The following is a 14,842-nucleotide window of genomic DNA, read 5'->3' as shown; positions in this document are numbered from 1 at the left end:
TTTGGCAGATTAAACTTGATGAAATGTCTTCTAAGCTTCTTGTCTTTAATACTTGCTTTGGCAGATATAGGTATCTGAGGCTACCCTTTGGAATCAGTCCTGCTCCAGAAATATATCAGAGGTACATGCATGAGTTATTTGATGATCTGAAGGGAGTAGAAACCATTATGGATGATATACTGGTTCATGGCAGGTCTGATGTGGAACATGATGAAAGGTTAGAAAAAGTGTTAAAAAGATGCCTTGAAAAGAATTTAAGGTTAAACCCAGCTAAATTAAGAATCAGAACTGACATGTACTGACATGTACTGACATAAGATGGCTTAGAACCAGATTCTAAAAAGCTTGAGGCAATCTGTAATTTTCCTGCTCCTAGAGATAAACAAGAATTATTAAGGTTTTTAGGAATGCTCAATCATCTGGGAAAATTTATACCCAATATGTCAGATTTAAATGAACCTCTGAGACGTTTACTGGAGAAGGACACTGAGTTTCAATGGAATGAGGAACAGGAAAATTGCTTCAAAAAATTAAAGCAGGTGGTGTGCAATGCACCAGTTCTAAAATATTATGATGTCTCGAAGCCTGTGACCTTAACTGTAGATGCCTCAGGTTATGCAGTGGGTGCATGCCTGCTCCAAGAAGATCATCCAGTTGCATATGCTGCAAAATCACTTACAAAGACTCAAAGAAACTATGCCCAAATTGAGAAAGAACTGTTAGCAATTGTTTCTGGAGCAGAAAAGTTTCATACCTACTTGTATGGTAGAGACCAAGTAACTGTAGAGAGTGACCACAAACCTTTGGAAAGTATATTCAGAAGATCTTTATCATCTGCACCTCCAAGACTCCAAAGAATGTTGCTTAGGCTTCAGAAGTATTCACTAGATGTACAGTGTATGATGGGTAAAGATATGCACATTGCAGATGCATTGAGCAGAGTAGAATGGAATGATAAGGTAGAAGAGGAGGATTTAGAAGTTCATGTAAATCTGATTAATCAAGCTCAGTCAGATATAACAGGAATCAGTCTAAGAGACATAAAAGAGGAAACCAAAGAGGGCAGAACATTGCAGATGCTTAAAGATGTAACTTTAGAAGGTTGGCCTGACTGTAAGAAAGACACTCCTCTAGACATTCATGCATACTGGCATTTTAGGGAGGAAATTTGTTATACAGGTGAAGTATTACTCAAAATGAATAGAATTATCATACCAAAGCAACTAACTACTGTACTGAAACAAATTCATAAATCTCATCAAGATATTGAGAAATCCCTTACAATGGCTAGGGATCTTGTGTACTGGCCTGGTATGTATGGAGAAATTAAGGATTTAGTGAGTTCATGTGACATTTGTAATTCTTATAGTAATCAGCAGTCAAGAGAGCCATTAATTCCTCATGATATTCCCAATTTACCCTGGCAGAAGCTGGGAGCTGATTTATTTGAATGTAACGGAAAGAAGTACCTTTTGCTTGTTGATTATTATAGCAAATATATTGAATTTGATCAACTGGAAAATACACAAGCCAGCACACTAGTGAAGTACTGTAAGATTCAGTTTGCTAGACATGGAATACCTAATAGTGACAATGGGCCTCAATTTTCAGTAGTAGAATTTAAGCAGTTTTGTAGGTCTTATGGTATCACTCATACAACATCTTCCCCATATTATCCAAGGAGTAATGGCATGGCTGAAATAAGTGTACAGACTGTAAAAAGATTAATTACTAAAGCTGCCAAAGATGGAAAAAGACCCATATCTTAGCATACTCGACTATAGAAATACTCCTGTTGTTGGATGTGCGAGCCCATGCCAGTTGCTCTTTGGACATGGAACAAGAACAACACTTCCTACTTCAGAAGCACTGCTACACCCTCAGACACAAGACCCAAAGACCATAAGAAGCATGCTGTCTGATTCACAAAGTACTCAAAAGTTGTATTATGATAGAGGCACAAGATTCTTACCTGAACTAGAGGAAGGTGACATAGTTAGAATTAATGATGGTTTAAACAAAGTGTCTAGAAAGGGTGTTATAGTTGGACCCAGATCATTCATTCATTCATTGCCAGACGCCATGTATCCCAAACGGGGTGACCAAGGGCTTAGAGTTTAATTGTTTTACAGGGAGGGGCACTAATCCTCCACCAACCCCACTTGACACGTAGGGATGCCAACAGCATCTGGTGTTCCCAGGCGGTCACCCATCCAAGTACTAACCAGACCCAACGTTGCTTATTTAGTTAAAGATGATACTGGTCACATATTTAGAAGGAATAGACAGCAGTTGCTTAAGGTCAAAGAAGGTCAACACCCAGGAACAGGTACAGGTACATGGTCCAGTGATCATAATAGTGATAGATTGGACTCCCCCAGTGGAAATGAGAGTATAGGACACCTCAGTTAGTAAGATACAAGATAATATCAGAGGTGAATCACCTAAAGGTAAATTTAATTGCAGACAAAGTGACCCAAAAGAAGTACCAGTACCTAACTGTCCAGGCACACCACATGGACCCCTAAAAGGTACAGATGAAAAACAGAACTTCCAGAGGTAGATTAGTAAGACCTCCTAATAGGCTGGATTTATGAATTGCTTGGGACAAAATGAGCACTGTACTGTACAGTACTTATATGTACAGTGGTTAGACTATTGGTGGGAATCTACATGATACCAAATTATGCATAGTTTTAATGTATAATCTCTGAAGGGAAAAATATTAAAACTAAGGGTACATTTGCACTGATTTATTTTGAGTTATTCACAATTTAATTCTATTATTTTTCTTAAATTTTGTTAAGGGGAAAGATGTAATGATTATATCTTGATTTAGTAAATACATATTATTATTTCATTACTTTGGTAATAATGTTTGTCAATATTAATATATATGTTGTAATACTAAAATGAAGATATAAACTCATAAGGAATTATTTTAGAAGATCACGGATGTACTGTTTACTGTATGACGGAGTATTGAAATGTTTTTGAAATTCAGAACAATACACTGCCTGAAGAAGCTGGTGTTTGCCTCACCTTCTCAGCATTGGTGCCTGTTGATTGTGTAGCCTACAGAAAACATGACACCACCTGGCTACTGGCATTCTGGCCACAATAAGCAAACATTTGGAAGGCAGAAGACAATCAACCATGTATAGGGGCCATATGAGTATTCATCCACGGGTCAGGTGAGGTTTATTGTTCACATATTACTCAGGGAAAAGTGACTGATCGTTCTACACGTAAATCACTGAACTTATGCAACTTAGTCCCATACACTCCTGCTGGGGCAATAAAGTGTAAAACTAACAAAAATAAAAATTTCCTTTGCTTACCGGCTGACGTGCACCAACAATCGTATATCAGCTGGTCAGTGTTGTCTTGCAATCACCTTGACCTTGGACGACAGATGCCAGTTTGGCGATTATGTACCTAAGTACTTTTTACCGGAGAAAGTATTAGTGAGTAGACGACTGATTACTGCTTGAAATATTTGTTGTTGTAAAGGTATACAAAGTACGTATACCGTAAAACAAAAGGTGGTGTGTCTTACCACACACCTTATTCAGCAAATAATTATATACAGTCACTGGTAACAGTTTCTGGTGTAGTCTAGCCACGCACCCACACGGTAGTCTACAGACGTCTTCTGGAAGTGGCTCAATGAGCCTGTGACTCCAGCTTGATCTACAACACTACTATAATAATGTGATGGCTTTGTGTGGTACACATAATTTGTGCTCTAGTGTTATCTCAATTCCATGCCAGGTACCCCCACCCGCTACAGCGGTAGCAGAGGTTCAACGGAATCCAAGGCTATCACCCATTCTGGCAACCCAATCCTGTTATCTTATTACTCTGCACGGGAAAGAATATAAAATTCAGACTTGTCCTGAGCTTGAATATCTTAGTGTTGCCCCGCGTTGCACTCTCATCTGACTGAAAGATATCCGTGCAGGAGTCCTAGTCGTACTTTAAAAGCAGCTGATGATTCCAGAAAATAGTGCCATGGTCCACTGTGCAGCTTACGGATACAGAAATGGGAACAGGCATTCATCGAAGAGAGATGGCGTTCCATTTCACAAGAGATATATCTTGTTGCTTACTGCCCCATGGGGTGGCGCGGGAAGGTTCTTCCCCATTATCCCTGCATGAATGAGGCCACTAAAACGGGTCCATTTATCCCCAGTCTTTCTCTCCATGTCCTCTTCTCTTATGTTCACACTGTCTTGTAGATATTTCCATGTTTCTTCCGGCCTTTATCAATCTGGACATTCGGTTTCATGACATGGTCTGCACTGCAGCAACCTATGGCGTTGTTTTATACTTATGTGCTAAATGTATCCGATTATAATTCGTTGAAAAAAAAAATCATAATCTGTATATGTTTTTGTATTATAAGCGACGAGTGTATATTAATAACCATTGCTTAGTGGAAATAAAGTATTTGAATTTGAGTGCTGGTGTTTCAATATGGCGGCCAAAATTACATGCCCGCGGCGGAGATAGCCTCTCCTTACTATAGAGCTCAGTGGCCTCGACTTTCTGATCATACCTACTGCGACATGGCCGAGCCTGATGCCCGTGATAGTCTCCCGTCCTTGGAGAGTGACGGGGAAGTGCAAGAGGTACCTCAAACGCGAGAAACGACCGTAGATGCTGGTGCCGGCGGTGCCACGGTACAAGAGGCACCATGTGTCACAAATGACATAGGACCGAGTGTCAGCAGAAGACAGCGAGCAGGGTAGGACGGCGATGTGCCAGCTACTGAACGTGACGAACTTCGGTGTCCCGGAGGAATGACGTGATGCCAGAGTGAAGCTGAGTTTTCTCTCGGATTGTGAGCTCTAGATCCTTCTCACAAAAAGCAAAGTGGGCCATTTCAGTGGCAAAATAGTGTCCTGATTTTGAGGTACTGTTCAAAGAAAGTAAGACACATCCATATGTGACTGTGAAGTGGCCCTGCGGTTGTCTGACCAGAGATGGATTTCAGGGCGCTGTCTTGGAAACTTTGATCAACCGCCCACATTCCAGGATTATTATTCATAATGTTCATGTCTGTTGGGCCGTTGATGACCTCGAGATACCAGGAAATGCCCTGTGGATGAAGAGAAGAATGGTTGGCAAACACCCCAAACCGCAGCTTATTGCTCTGTTAGAAGGGGAGATTCCCGAGAAAGTATTCATCAGGACACTGGGATACAAGAGAGTTGCACGCTGTTTTAGAGACCTCTGCCACCGCTGTAGCAGGTGCAGGCACCTGGCATGGAAGTGTAGTGCAGCATCCAGGTGCTGCTCCTGTGCTGGGAAGCATGGGGGTAACACCTGTCTGGAAAAAAATCAAGAGAAAAAGGGAAGAGAAATGTTCCCTGGAGCTAGACCTTATTGGATCATATAGCCCTGCAAGGTGAGAGGAGGGCGCTACCCCTCCCCGCATGGCAGCTACAGGGTGTGGCTCGAACTCACGACACCCCGGTCCCGAGTCCGATGCTCTACCACTGTGCCACCCTGCCCCGAGGATGCCTAGAGTATATTGATTGCTATCTACCTACCAAGTTTCATGCCTTTACGACAAACTGTCTGGCCTGTGGCCCTCTTGAAGATTTTCGACATGCTGCACTTGGCGCGTGTCACAATCAAGCCTCGTGCACCTCCAGGATGTGTTGAAACCTGTCAAAAACAAATCTTAAAAATTATGGCTATCAAATGGTGCAAACTACACAGTGATCGGCCCTGTGGTTGCTGAGATAAGCATTTCAAAAGCATTACAGTCGGGCCGGGTTGGACCTGGCCGGGTTGGGCCGCTCATATGTGAGAAAATGCCACTACTCGACGAGAGACTCACGAGGGCTTCGCCCTCGCTCGTAATTATCCAATCACAATGAAAATTGGTACACAAGTTCACTATGATGTATGCTACATCTTATAAAAATTTCAGAGAGATCCATCGATATGTAGATTTCGCACTTAAGTGGCACCCTTAATCCTGTAGGGCGTGGCGTGACCACAAAAAAATCGCCTCCATGTCGCCCTGTCCCCTGCAATTTCGATGCCCTCCACCCACCTCATTCATATACCTCTCCACTCCATCCCTCCATCGCACTCACGGTCTCCCCCTCCCTCCTCCACCTCATCCTCGGTTTTTCCCTCCCTCTCCCCCCTCCACCTCATCATCGGTTTCCCCCTTCCTCTCCCCCCCTCCACCCCATTCACCAAACTCCTCGTTAGTCTCTCTCCCCCATCCTCACCACATGGCCAAACCACCTCATTGTATTTCTAATGCTTTCTGTCACATCCACTCCACAACGATCTTTCACTTCCTCATTTGTGAGTCTCTGTCTCTCCTTGTAACTAACTCCACATGCTCCTTTCAAAAAACTCATTTCCACTGATCTCACTCCTGTATCCTTCCAACAAGGTCCAAGCTTCGCTTCTATACGTTAGAGTGGGTATCACAATACTACGATGAAGCGACTTTTTTTTTTTACTTCCCTGTTCACTTCTTTATTTCTTATCACTGTTTTCAATGGACTAGCAGCCTTTCTTCCCTGTTGTACCCTTTCAAGTACTTCATTCTCCAAACTTCCATCCTTACTCATCACACTACCCAAGTACTTAAATGCACTCACATTTTTCATTTCCAGTGCCTCAGTACTGTACTGTACATTCAGTGGCTTCACTTCTCTCGAAGATCACAAATTATTCTTCCCTTCATCCACCTTTAGAGTACGTTTCTTATACACTCTTCCAGGCTCGTTCACCAAACCTTGTAGTTTTCCTTCGTCTTCACTTAACAATACAGATAATCTGCAAACAACACAACACGAAGTTTCCAAACGCTGCCCTCTCTCATTAGGACCACTCCAACATCCATTGCCCTACCTTGTCTTTTTAACTCCATCCATATACAAACTGAGCAACCATGGAAACATAACACACCCGTTTCAATCCAGTATTCACATAGAAAAAAAAAAATTACTTCACTCGCACTGGCGCCCTAGTGTCCTCATACATACCTTTCACAGCATTCAACAGCTTCCCACTTACTCCATATAAATTTAATATTTTCCACATTCCTTGCTTTTCCACCCCGTCATATGTTTTCTCCAAATCCATGAAGGCAGCATATAACGTTTTTCCCTTCTTCACAAAATTTTCCGCTAAACATATTAGGATGAATATCTGATTTATTCAGTCTCTTCCTGTCCAGAAACCTTCCTGTTCTTCTCCAACTAACTTCTGTTAACTGTCAATAAGTATTCTACCACATACTTTTCCTGGTGCACTAATTACTCTGTCGTACCATAATTCTCAAATGCATCACATTCTACTCGTAGATGTGTATAAATTTAATATATACTGCAAACTACAAACTAGGCAGCCTTTTTAGCGCATGGATATTCATGTATAGCAATTTTCCAAAATTCGCAAGGTGTTTACATTTGGCAAACGATCGTGAACAAACACTGACAAACGTAAATACTGTAATAGTGAGCATGCGCGGCCTATCTGACGAGCATATAGGATTCGTACCGGAACGAGCTTATATGAATGTTCGAATGGGTGTCGGGATATGTCATCTATTCCTGCGAGAGCCCATGGATGACACTAATTCCAGTACATGCAACTGCGCTTTCTTTCCTTGAGACTTGGTACGTGAGTGATTGCACTGGGAATTTTGAGGCCTACTTAATGCCTGTATTTGCACGATTATTTTCTGAGTATAAGGATTTATGTGTTGCGCTTGAGGTTGTCTCGCTAATTATTTCTCAATCTTCTTTGGGTAGTGCTCCCCTTAGCCTTGGTTCTCATATTCGCTCACGTTCTTTCGCCAAGCGTAAATCCATCTTTAGGAGTGAGTCATATTCTTATGATCGTCGTTATTAAACCCCCGGGAGGGGATTTACCTCTCTTTCAGTCCCATCTGTAGAATAGCCCTCAAATAACCTAATCTCTGAGTGTGAAAATGGGCGTGTGTGTGTGTGTGTGTGTGTGTGTGTGTGTAGATGGGTGGGTGGGTGGGTGGATGGGTGTGGGTGGGTGTAACTTCCCCTCACTCACCCATTTGTGGATTTGTGTCCGCCCTCTAAAATACCGGTTGCCGAAAAAAAAAAAAAAAAAAAAAAGGCTCAAGGGCGTAAAAAGTAGCCTAGTTTGATATGGTCTGGCCATGAGTAGTAAGTCGAGAATGAGACTGACTCGGAGATTATAAGTGAGGTGGAAGGGGAGAGGGGAAGGGGGAGACAGGATGATGGTGGGATGGGAATTTAGCTACAGTGTGCCAAATACCCCAACACTATTTAGAGTTGTCGCATACGCAGTCATCTGCAGTGTGACCCATATTCCAATGACATCTATATCTGGGCTACATATCCCAGCATTATCTACAGTGTGCCACATACCCCAACAATCAGGGGTGTGCAAAAGTAAGGCTCAGTGAGGCTTGAGCCCCTTCTCCTTTACCCTGTCAGTTAAGGTGTTCTCTTAGACATTGTTGTCGTGTAGTTCGAGCAGTAATCAGCAAAAGGTGTGGTGACCTTGTGGCCTCTGCCCTCGAAACTGTCTGAGCATACCGCTGTCAGTACTATATACAACTAACAGGGATACCCGGCGCTGTGCGGATTAAACCGTATGATACAGTATTGTTGAGTGAAGATGAATGGGAGTTGCAAGGTTTGGTGAATGAATTTGGGACAGTGTGTAGGAGGAGGAAGCTGAAAGTTAATGTAAACAAAAGTAAAGTTATGGTGTTTGAGAGGAATGAAGTCACAGAGTGTGAAGTGAGGTTGGATGGTGAGGATATGGAGAATGTGAGTGCATTCAAGTACTTGGGTAGTGTGATGAGTAAGGATGGAACTTTGGGGGATGAAGTACGTGAAAGGGTACAGCAGGGAAGGAAGGTTGTTGGCACACTGAAAGCAGTGATGAGAAATAGGGAGGTGAGTATGGAAGTTAAGAAGTCACTGCATGATGGTATTGTGATCCCTACCCTGACGTATGGAAGCGAGGCGTGGACCTTGCAAGAGGGGAACAAGTCAAGAGTGAGAGCAGTGGAAATGAGTTACTTGAGAGGAGCATGTGGAGTGACATGGAGGGACAGGTTGACGAATGAAGAAGTGAAGGAACGCTGTGGGGTAGATGTGGATGTGGTTGAAAAGATTAGGAGAAATACACTGAGGTGGTTTGGACATGTGGAGAGGATGGAGAATGAAAGACTGACTAAGAGGGTGTATGTAGGTGAGGTGGAGGGAGGGAGAGGGAGGGGTAGACCGAGGATGAGGTGGAGGGATGGAGTTGAGAGGTATATGAGGGAGGGGGGGGTGAGTTGGGGGGAGGGGAGTCAAATGGTGGGTGACAGAGTGACTTGGAGGCGTTTTGTCTGCGGCCACCCTTTGCGGGATTAGGGCGTCGGGCTATAGATAGATAGATAGATAGATCATGCCTACCGTCATTGCCTGGGAACCTGGATGGCCACTCCCCTTGTGAGAGAAGACTCTCTGGGTCCTATGTTACCCATTGAACCTTTTTCTCCTTGGGCCCATTTCCCCAGGGATATATTTCCCATGGACCTCTTTCTATCGTAGACCTATTTTCCCTCTACCCACCCACCCACCATCCCTGCCCACCCCACCCGCACTGTCCACCCCATCAATCCCAATCCGTCTACCGAACCGACACGTTGTTGCTAATAATGATAAGGCAAAAGAAAAAAAAATACGGTAATTGTCTACCATGTTTCCAAAATGTTGATCACATTTCTAAATTAGTTCTAATCTTGGCCATCGGAGGTGCCACATCAACAACTGTAATGTAAACATCCAAATTCGTCGTAAAAAGTTACATGTTACAGATCTCTGCATCCCCCTCGTTATCTATAGAGGACAGATACAGCAGACGGGCAAGTCTCATGTATGATATTATAAATCATCATCATCATCAGCCATTTGAGTATCCACTGCAGGATCGTGTGTGTGTGTGTGTGTGTGTGTGTGTGTAGATATTCGCCCCGCACATGTAGGGGCACGGGCAAACAGAGAGCCCGTCAGGGAAATGGCGGAATCAAGCTCTCGATTCAGAGCAAAGCGGGAACAGCAGGCTGAAGGACGAGGGGGAGCGGGAACAGCAGGCTGAAGGACGAGAGGAAGGCGGCAGGGGCAGGGGAAGGTGCGATGGTCGGTGGAGAAAAACGGCTGGGCAAAGAAGCACCTCAAGGCTGCTCATCAGAGTCGGAGACGTCGGTTTACTCGGAGTCGCGATCTATGTCCTCATACAACTCCAGCTCCCCCGAGTCCCTAAGGCGAGGTGGAACGCCTAAAGGGGAGTCTTGAAGGACCCGGCTGAGAGCTAGAGTTAAGCCGCGTTCGAACCTGGCGGCGAGGAGCTCACGAGCATCGTCTGACTCGGCAGAGGATGGCAGAAGAAGGGCAGGTGAGAGGCTTGCAGGCGGCGGATCGGTGGTGGAAGTTGTGAGATCCACTCCCTCAGCAGCAGGTGGAAAAACGGGGGGGGAAGGGCCCTCGACGTCGCGGTGGTCGGGCGAAACGGGGACGGCAGCCCTTTCCCCCTCGGCTGCAGACGGCAAGGCGTGGATCTCGGCAACGGTGGTGATGGTGTCCAGCTCCATGGCCGTGATCGGTGCCGGGTCGGTAGGGGGAGAGACAGACGAGCCAGTCGCCCTGTTGAGGGGTCCGTCCAGGCACAGCCGTTTGCGCGGTGTACGGCGGGGCCGAGGTGGAGGTGGCCGGGACTTGGGCTGCGCAGGAGGCCGCCGGGGACGACGATCTGGGCGAGGGGCTGAATGTGCGTCTCCGACAAAGGTCTGGGGGATGACAAGTCTTGGTAGCCCGTTCTCCTCAAAGATTTGAGGGAGGAGAACGTGCAACAGACCGGCCTATCCCGACCGAAGTCGGGACGATACAGCCAACGTATCTCTACCATGTGGCTTAGGCTGTCTGGTAGAGACTGTATGTAGGGTGAGAAGTGCTTGTAAGTGTTGGAGTGGCTTTGGATGTGTGTGTAGTCTGTGAACCAAGTGTGTGTGTATATATATATATATATATATATATACACACACGAATGTTTCCTCATATCCCAACATTATCTACGGACCATCACATATTCCACATATTTATAGTCTTGTCACATACTTCAACATTACAGACGGTAGTGCTTCATACTCCAACATTATCAACTGTGTTTTTCTTTCCTTCATTTTTTCCTCTTCCTTCTGCCTACGGATGACTCTACACTGAGTGACAAGCCAAATGATTTCCTCTACACCAGGAAACCATTTACTACGGTGGGTGGTAACCATGCAACTAAATTATGGCGCCTGGTGGTATAGTGAGTAATTATGGCGCTCCAATCAGATTGAACCTGTGTAGGTTTGTATCCAAGAGATGGTTGGGGTTTACTGCTCACGTAATGCCACCCAGGGATGAATGAGGCTGGTCACTCCCATCTTAAATGTCAGGACCAACTTGCCTGGACCCCGGCTCCTACGCACCTCTTGGGGCACCACAGGATTGGATGATGATGATGATGATGATACAATATATCCTTAATTCTCTACATTATTTACAATTATGCTACATTACCGAACGTTATTTACTGTTGCAATACAGCTCTAATTCTTAACATAATCTGTTTGAAAGTTGTCTATATTATAGACAAAGATGATAGGTTGCCATATGTTAAAGGATACCATATAGATTCTACAGTATATGGTATGCTACATGCCCAATATTATCTAGTGCGTCACATATCCCATTTTATGTACGTACACTGATGTCATATACTACACCCGTTGCCAAAGGGGAGGGGGGGGGAACGAGAGGGTCGGACGTCCCACCACCTACCTAACGGTTCACTTTCTCACGTTTTTTTTTTTTTTTTTTTTTTTAATATCAATGCAAAATGACTTTCTCCGTCGTTCAGAAATTTTGTGTTGCTTCTCAGCGTCGCTTATGCACACACCCATCTCATTTTTTTTTTTTTTTTTTTTTAATATCAGTGCAACATGAGTCTCTCCTTTGTTCAGAAGTTTTGTGTTGCGTCTCAGCGTCACTTACACACACACCCAGACCCCTTAGCAAGCACGCAGCAGGCCTTTGACCAGTTCTATGCTATGCACGTCCAGATTCAGCAGAAAATGACCTCCCCCCTTTTTGAAAAGTCTGGCTAGGGGCCTGTATAGGCCTACCCAGCATTATCTGCAATATACCACATGTCCCACATTAGCAACATATTTGCCATGTACCCACCTTGATGCACAGTGTGACTCATATTCCTCATTATATACACTAATGCAACACAGCCTGCCCAATAATTATTATCTACAGCGTGCCACATACACCAGCATTATCTAGTGTTGCCATGTTCCTGTGAGGGGCACTCACAGCTCACCTCAGGGTCATATCCAGAAAACAAAAATTATTTCTGAAACACTGATTCAGCCACATCTCGGCAAAGAAGGGTGTCGGGAAACGTGCAGGAGGTCTGGGAGCCTCCTCCTGAAAAGAAGAGTGGTGCATCAATCTGATGCTGTTTGGATGGTCAATATCCCTTCCGATGTGGATGTGGATGTGACAGGGAGCAATAAGAGAAACACACCGAGGTGGTTTGGCCATGTGGAGAAGATGGAGAGTGAGAGACTGACGAGGAGAGTGTCTGTGAGTGAGATGGAGGGGGGGAGAGGGAGGGGGATGCCACGGATGTCATGGAGGGATGGAGTGGAGAGATATATGAGAGAAGGGGGCGTGAGCTGCATGGGAGCAGGGCAATGAAATGGCGGGGGACAGGGTGACCTGGAGGCGATTTGTTTGTAGCCACCCCTTACGGGATTAAGGCATCTGGCCTTAGATAGATAGAATTTTCAGTAGGCCTACATTGTCGAATTGTCGATCTAGTAGCATACTAATTACAGTAACAGTATGATGAGTTTTTAACCGGAAAATATGAATGCATGCCCGCAAAAAATTCGGAAAGTGACTGATGCTGTGGTAGGTGGGGGCATCCATCATCCACCCACTAAATGTAGTGATACTCTGTTTTTAGGGTACCTCTACATTGAGTGGCAAGCCAAAATTAATTATTTCCTGTAAACCAGGAAAGCATTTACAGCGCTGAGTGGTAACCTTATAACCAACCAACACGTGTTCCCTACGTGACGAGTGGGTTGGCGGAGGGTCAGTGCCCTTCCCCGGAAAACAACTAACTAAAAATACGAACAGAAGCCTAGGACCAGGACTGACCAAAAAGTGACGACTGAGAACTGAACTAACGACATGATGCGGATGGACACGTGGAATGTAAGGGGTGCAAATGATGAGGTGAAAGAGAGAGAGAATGTCCAGGTGCTTGAGGGTGTGAAAGTGGATGTATGTGGATTAACTGAAACTAACTATGTGTGGGAGTAGGTGAGAATGAGAGGGCAAAAGAAGGAGTGTGTATTGTGAGTAACAGATGGAAAGAGAATATAAGAGAGCTTGGATCAGTTGGCTCACGGATTGTGTGGGTAAAATTGAAAGTCGGACGACAAATGTGAGCGATTGTGTGCGTGTATGCGCCAACGTAAGATCGTGCAAGCAGAGTTAGAGAAGAGTTCTGGACAAATGTGGAAGCATGCATGGAAAAGTTTGAAAGGAATGTGAGAATGTTTTTGATTGGAGATATGAATGGAACAGTAGGGAATGGAAAGGTGGATGGAGTACTTGGTGAGTGGGGTGTGCCTGCAGAGATGGATGAGAATGGCAGTGCGTTAGTGGACATTTGTGCCGGGAGGAGGTTGGTGATAGCTAATACCCTCTTCAGGCACATGATGATCCATAGGTATAAGTGGCGAGTGATGAGAAGGGTGGGTGGTGAACTGAATGAACGGAAGGCAATGACTGATTATATGTGTGTGGATGAAAGGATGAGAAGTTGTGTAATGGATGCAAGAGTATATAGAGGTTGGGGGAGTGGACTTTAGGATCACCTCTTGGTGGTGGTCAGGATTAAAGTCCACATAAAATGGAGAAATAGAAGAACGGAAGGATAGGTGGAAGTAGTGCATACAAGGAGGGTGGAAAAGTTACAAGAGGAGGGAAAAAAGGCAGAATATAAGAGGGAAATGGAAGAGCGATTGGGTAAATATAGATTGGAGCAGATGGGGAACGTGGAAGGTGTGTGCAAGATATTCACAAAAGAAATCTGTGCAGCATGTGAAGTGGTGTGTGAGGTGAAGAGAAGACGAAAGGGGGTGCAGGGAACAGCATGGTGGACTGAAGAGGTGAGAGAGGCTGTGGCACAAAAGAAGAAAGCATATAGTAAGTGGATGAGAAACAGGGGCGTGGAAGAAGAAGAGAGATGAAAGAGAGAGTTATATGTAGAAAGGAAGAGAGGTGAAAAGATTAGTAGCCTAAGATAGAGTAAGAGGAGAGTGGATGAGGAATTTGGAAGGAACTTGAGTGTAAAGTGGAGGGAATACAAGGAAATGTTCTGGAAAGAGGTAAAGAAAGTCAGACAGGGTGCCAAAGAAGTTAGCTGGGGAGTGAAAGATAACAATGGAAGATTACTATAGTTGAGAAGGGAGAAAAAGTGAGCAGATGGAGAAAACACTTTAAGAAATTGTTGAACATAGATAATGAAATTAATGCGAGTATAAGTGGCTGGGGAATGGCTGGGAGAAGGAAGGATGTGAGAAGAGAGGAAGAAATCAGTAGGATGGAAGTTCTGGAAGCAAAGAAGAAAGTTAAAGTGAGGAAAGCCCCAGGAAATGATGGAGTGTGTGGTGAAATGCTGAAGCATGGGGGAGAAATAGTAGTAGACCAGATGTGGAAGATGTGCAGATATG

At 44.5% G+C, this 14,842-nt stretch overlaps 1 protein-coding gene across 1 annotated transcript in view; it reads left to right on the top strand.

Moving 5' to 3' along the window:
* Positions 1–3,173: 3,173 nt before the first annotated feature.
* The window catches only part of LOC145408244 (fumarate hydratase, mitochondrial-like), a 93,901-nt gene continuing 82,232 nt past the window's right edge, over positions 3,174–14,842 (top strand). Inside the window, exon 1 of the mRNA XM_080279010.1 lies at positions 3,174–3,194. The gene's annotated coding sequence lies outside the window, so the exon portion shown is untranslated. The remainder of the gene's footprint in view (positions 3,195–14,842) is intronic.

The sequence above is a fragment of the Coenobita brevimanus genome, chromosome 76 (genome assembly GCF_032717465.1).
Source record: "Coenobita brevimanus isolate Jiangsu-jjx chromosome 76, ASM3271746v2, whole genome shotgun sequence".
NCBI lineage: Eukaryota > Metazoa > Arthropoda > Malacostraca > Decapoda > Coenobitidae > Coenobita > Coenobita brevimanus.
The sequence above is the reverse complement of the archived record's forward strand: the minus strand, read 5'-3'. Positions and strand labels throughout refer to the sequence as shown.